The 6,262-nt window shown below is 35.0% G+C and overlaps 1 non-coding gene across 1 annotated transcript; it reads right to left on the bottom strand.

Annotated features, from left to right (window-relative positions):
* Window positions 1-2,196: 2,196 nt before the first annotated feature.
* On the bottom strand, window positions 2,197-2,270 carry TRNAS-GCU (transfer RNA serine (anticodon GCU)). The gene has a single exon. It is a non-coding gene; the product is annotated as a tRNA-Ser (tRNA).
* Between the last annotated feature and the right edge of the window lie 3,992 nt (window positions 2,271-6,262).

Genomic DNA, 6,262 nt, shown 5'->3' with positions numbered 1-6,262 from the left:
GAGAATTTGAATGGGGTGTGTTTTAGTGTGTCTGTATATTTCATATTGTTCTAGTGTGTTGAGTTTTTGGTTTTTGGGTTGTATGTGTAGGATTTCCATGTCTGTATTTATGTTATTGTATGTGTGGTTAGCATTAGTTATGTGTTCGGCAGTTTCTACATTGGACAGACAGGCAGATCATTCCAAACTCGATACAAAGAACACATTAAAGCAATTAAAGCAATAACCAGGGGACACAATACATCTACATATGCCGAACACATAACTAATGCTAACCATACATACAATAACATAAATACAGACATGGAAATCCTACACATACAACCCAAAAACCAAAAACTCAACACACCAGAACAATATGAAATATACAGACACACTAAAACACACCCCAGTCAAATTCTCAACACACAGATCAATTTCAGAACACACACACTATTTGACACAACTCCTCATCACACGAACGCACCCACACAACAGGCAGCGAAGTTGAGATAGCACCGAGATCTAGTAGGCTCTGAGGATGGTGTCGAATAGCACCGAAACAGCTGTAAGCCGCATATGCTTACATAATTAACACGAGTAAGATCGCAGTTTAATCAATTATTAATAATGAGTTGTTTGTAATGTTACCAATCTAGCACTTACCCTATAGGTACACTGTCAGAGTTGTTAAATCTTATTTGGAAGAAATGAGATGAAGCTTCAAGGAATCTTGTTTAATTTAGTAATCTCTCTACTTTGAATCACCTCACACGTATTCCTGTATAACAACCTTCCTAGCTGCTAACAAAGACCAATATATGAAGGACGAAAATTGCTGGAAATTGAAACATAAATTCGATTACAAGTGCACTAGCCTATATTCCTTCAGATGTAATTATAACAGCTTTTGCTTGTTAAGCCACACAAACAATGATTTCCCTCCAAAAGGTAAAGAAAAGAGCGTCCTGTTAGTATTAGACGGAACAATGCTTTTATTAAGTCCGTTTAAATAAAGGAACATTTTTTGTTCTCAAAGTGAGTTCTTGCGTCAATGAAGATAAAGGTACAAGCGTGAAATTACATTGTCTCCAACGGTGCCGCAATATCAGATTCTAAAGAGAAGTGTTCATTCGCTCGCTTAGCATGTGGGGAAAGAGACTGTAAGGCAATATAGCGTAAAGTGTTTCATTCTTTTTCTCCAAATGGTTATAGTCTTCATGTGTAGTTCAAAGTAACTAAGGTACATGAGCCAAATAAGGCCTATCTGTCATTTTATTAAGATAACATTACAATTGTCACTAGTTTCTTAGAGCCATATTCATAGACATTCTTAGCGCGGGCTTCCGGTGGATGATCAGCGAACTAACGTTTATCGTATTCATAAACCAGTGTTATCGATATGATAAGATATGAATCCTGTACAAGTAATCAGTCGATAGCCGGGGCTAGTTTAGCACGCTCGTAGCGCGGGCTAGCGAAATGTCTATACATAGCACCCTTAATGTTTCTGACAGTTCCTGACCTCTAATGGCTAGACTAGATACTACTACAGTTTAAGTGAACGATTTCGCCATGTTTGCTTCAGTTGAGCAGTGAACGACGTCTAAAGTTGTTGTCGCTATTATTTCGAGGTATTTTAATAAATCTTCTGCATTTTTTGGTAACTTAACATAAATGAACATATTATGGATTTATTAATTTGGCCTACAGAATAATCTCTGTAATGTTGACAATTAATATTTGAAGAGAATATGCGTCAACATATATGCCTAACTTGGAATCAGGCCACAAAGGGAAACACTGAAGGAGGAAGATTCGATCCGGTGCTGTGGATTGAATTCGGCCTAGCTCAGTGGTCAGAGCGCTTGGTAAGTAAAACCAAGGACCCGGGTTCGATCCCCGGCGCCGGAGCGAATTTTTCTTCTCAAATATTAATAAATGCGCATAGCATATGTCATTTCAAAGCATATGATTGGTGGAATAAGATAATGTTTTGATATTTTCCACTTAACGTGTATTTATTTATCCCTTACTAAGCCTACGAATGAAAGTGTGGATTTACAGGGAGCTCCAAATAAGGTCCTCTATAGATGAACTAAACAAGGCCCATGGGCCTTATTTAGAACATGAATTTTCTTCAAGGTATTTCTTATTTTCAGCCTCATAAAGACATTCTGTAACATACAGTAATCTAATAATTTCAAGGAAAAATTGTTCCGGAGCCGGGTATCGATCCCGGGACCCTTCGCTTAGCGCGCGAACGCTCTACCGACTGAGCTACCCCAGGAACCATACACGACACCGTCACAATTTTTCCTTTTATATCCACACAACTCACATGAGCTGACAAGACGCCAGAACTCAACTATGAGTGCACACAATACTGTGTGACTTAATTTGTGGCTTTCTGTTAACGTACCTCCAGTAACGAATGTAATATACAAATCTGGCTTTCAGGTAGTAGCTCCCTGTAAAGCAGGTTGAATAATTTCAAGGAAAAATTGTTATGAAATATTGTGAAGACAATTATCAAAGCTACGATAATTATTCTAAATTCGTAATTTAATTAATTACTTTTAGCATAATAATTGTGTTTATTTATTAAAATACAACATTTTAATTCTTTCGGTATGTAATAGGCTACCTACACACAAAAGTCTGAATTATTTAGAGAGATTAAACTTGGGTTATTTTGACTCGAAAGGACTTGAAACATAGAATGTTTGCAATACAAAGATTTATTTTCAGTCAATGACCTTATTTTCTATATGTGTAAGGTAAAAGTCCTTATATTACATAATTTAATACTGTATTAACGTTTTCGTCGGTCATGCCGACATCACCAGATACAACTTTTTATGCTGCAGTATCATCTCTAAATAAGTACATATGCTTCTACAATCAAAAATACAATATACATTAATAAACATAAAACATAGTAAAAACAACATGGTTTGGGACATCAATATTTCTCTTCTTATGTAAATGTACCCTTATTGTCAATTAGTTAAAAACACAAACGCGTGATTACAATGCATATACATATATAAAATTGCAGGTCTTCACTATATAAAAAAATAAAACTGCAAAATCCATGTAAAATACTATGTGCTTACAGTCTTTAATCTATACTATCTGATTTGCTTGTGTCCATATTCTTATTATCCAGTTACCACACGCCTTTTCTGTGTCCAAAAGATGTATGTACACCATAATGTATGAGTTAAGATTATACCTTGAAATTATGGATTTTTCAGTGTGGGTGTGGTTAGCAACATAATACGTAAGACAAAACATAAAAACATAATCACAAAAAACATAAAAATACAACACAAACACAAGAACATAAAAAATACATCACACTAACATACGAAAACAAAAACACACACAAAATTGCAACGTTATCCAAGAAATTAAATTACAACATCGCATACAGAACAAATAACACTCTACAAACAAACAAATACTACCACACAGGCGTATACAAACTCAAACGTAACGCCTGCAACAACTTCTACATAGGACAGACAGGCAGATCGTTTCAAACACGTTACAAAGAACACATCACAGCCATAACAAAATTACAAAACACTTCCACATATGCAGAACACATCACAAATGCTAACCACACCCACAGAGACATCAACACAGACATGGAAATACTACACATCCAACCAAAAAGCCAGAAACTAAACACACTAGAACAATATGAAATATACAGACACACTAAAACACACCCCAACGATATTCTCAACACACAACTCAAATTCAAAACACATACACTCTTTGAGTCTACACTACGAACGCATCCTCACAGGAAACAAGAAGCGCCAAGACCAACAACGACCAGTTCTGAAGATGGCCCAAAATAGGTCGAAACATGTAAACGAGATACGTTGAAATTTAACACAGGAAAGTCTTACCATACATATTCCGAAGTGCTACAGTGTTAAAAGTTGTGTAATCAAGATGTATAGAGTTATAATATATGTTTCATTTGTTAGAATTAAATCTAATCACTCCAATTACTGATTTTTTAAGTTTTCATATTAACGTTGCCTTTTAGCCATTTCTCTTGAACACGTCCATGCCGCGGCTAATTGGCAGTTCATTAAGATTCCCTCTTCAACTCTTTACTCTTCCTTTCCTGCAACAGGATAAGTGAATGTTTTTTTCATAACTTACGTTCTCTGAGAAATCGTTTGAGAGCAAAAAGGAAGGCTTATGCCGGCAAACATTACAGGTTCAAAGCCAATATTTACTTTTACCTTTCAAAGCTTTAGCTGCCACTATATGAAGACTAATGGTTGGAATATTTCGTCTACAAAAATAGTGTGATCTTAAAAATATTTCCCTTGAACTTTGATATTTTGAAGCACTTAATGTGTGCAATTTTAATATTAAATTAAACTCAGCTTCATTTTGTGAGCTTACCACTTATACAAGTGTCTGTACTTTACATACAAACACGAAATCCATGTGCAATGAAACTTCTCTTGAGAAAGCACTTCGAGGTAACAGGGGCTGTGGAACAAATTCGATGTGTATGAACGAGTTGTGCACTCAGAATTTAAATCTGCTGTAACGATGCACTTTATTTTAAAGTGGTATGTTGAGCGCGTAAAATAGAGTTAGGCGGTGCTTTCTTCTGAAAATAAATCTTTCCGATCTAGTTTCTTAGCCAGAATATGACGGTTCGTTGCTGTTGTTTGAAAAATTATATATCTCAAATAGAGATGGGAACGATATATCGGTTTTTACGAAATACCGATATTTTCGTTTCGATATAGCGATATATCGGTATCGAAATTTGCATTCAATATATATTGTATAATATATCCGTTTTCTTATAAATGTATCAGTTTTATTTTTCTTTGTGTAATTATTTATTTATTTATTTATTTATTTGTCTAATGGCTAGTACACGATATTTACTGTCATTGACTGAGCGAAAAACAAGAAAGTGGTGAACAAAACTACGGATTAAGTAATCAAAAACATTCGGGCTCTGGCTTCCCAGTAGCGGTCGACTTCCTTGGAGGATTTCAGAGCAGGGCATTTTGCAAGATGTTGTCTATCCATGTCTTCCTGTTGATGGCACAAAATGCAGGATGCTAATGGAAGGATGCCAAGACGATTGAGGTATTTACCCAGGATGTCATGTTCAGTGTTAAGACAAAAGCTTGCAACTGCCAGTCTTCTGGGTTCAGAAGGTATATCCTTCAGTAATTTCCTACGTTGTTGCGAAATGTTTATGTCCAATTCTTGGTGATTATTTTTTGTAGTTACTTGATATATTGTTTTACTGAGCTAAATGACAAAGGTTTCCGTGGGTTTATTTTGAGATTGGCACCTTTCTTAGCTAATGTATCAGCCTGTTCATTCCCATGTAGATTACAATGTCCTGGGATCCATTGTAACACAACTGTTTTGCCATGTTCTTTCAAAGTTGCAAGTATTTTTTGACAATTATTGTAATCTCTTTGTGTAATTATTATCATTATCAACAACAACAAAATCCACACTAGATAACTCTGATAATTCCCGAGAGATGACGCTAATGAAAGTTACATAGTTGTACAACCTCACTCAATACCTTGCTCTAATTGAGTGGACTGGAATTCGAATTCAAACTGTTTAATATGGAGCACCAAATTCAAAATTCAGCGTGTGCGAACATGAGACAGACGGGAGGTTTATCTACTAGTGTTTTAATATTGTATTGTTCTCCAAGGCAGGACCAACTTCCACCCTGAAAGGGAACCGTCTGACCTCAAAACGGGTATTACAACTTTTATATCTATATTCTGAAATGAAAAAAGAAACAAGGATTTAATACCGATGTGACATTTATTTACGGCTATAATTTCTGTGCACAACCTAGTGCTGACATTCTGCTTTCTTATTATATATTTTTAGTGCATAAAACTTCTATCCCTATAATCATCACCATTGTTGTTTGGAATTTTGAAATGTAACAATAACTTGTAATGGGAATTACTATAGAAAGATTGTTTTAAGTCAACTGTGAAGTTTGTTAAAACTTGTAATATTATAAGTATGGTTTACTTACATTTAAAAATAATTACAAGTTCAGTTTACTTACATTTAAAAATAATTACAAGTTCAGTTTACTTACATTTAAAAATGATTACCTTGTTAGACAGAAAAAGAGCATTATATCTGTGTTCTGGATTGAATCCTATATAAAATTAGAATAACTGAGTCGTGTTCCAATATCAAATATCAACCATTAGAGTTCACTTTACTCTTTCCCACT

Source organism: Periplaneta americana, chromosome 6 (genome assembly GCF_040183065.1).
Source record: "Periplaneta americana isolate PAMFEO1 chromosome 6, P.americana_PAMFEO1_priV1, whole genome shotgun sequence".
Classification (NCBI taxonomy): Eukaryota; Metazoa; Arthropoda; class Insecta; order Blattodea; family Blattidae; genus Periplaneta; species Periplaneta americana.
This window is presented reverse-complemented; position numbering and strand designations above follow the sequence as displayed.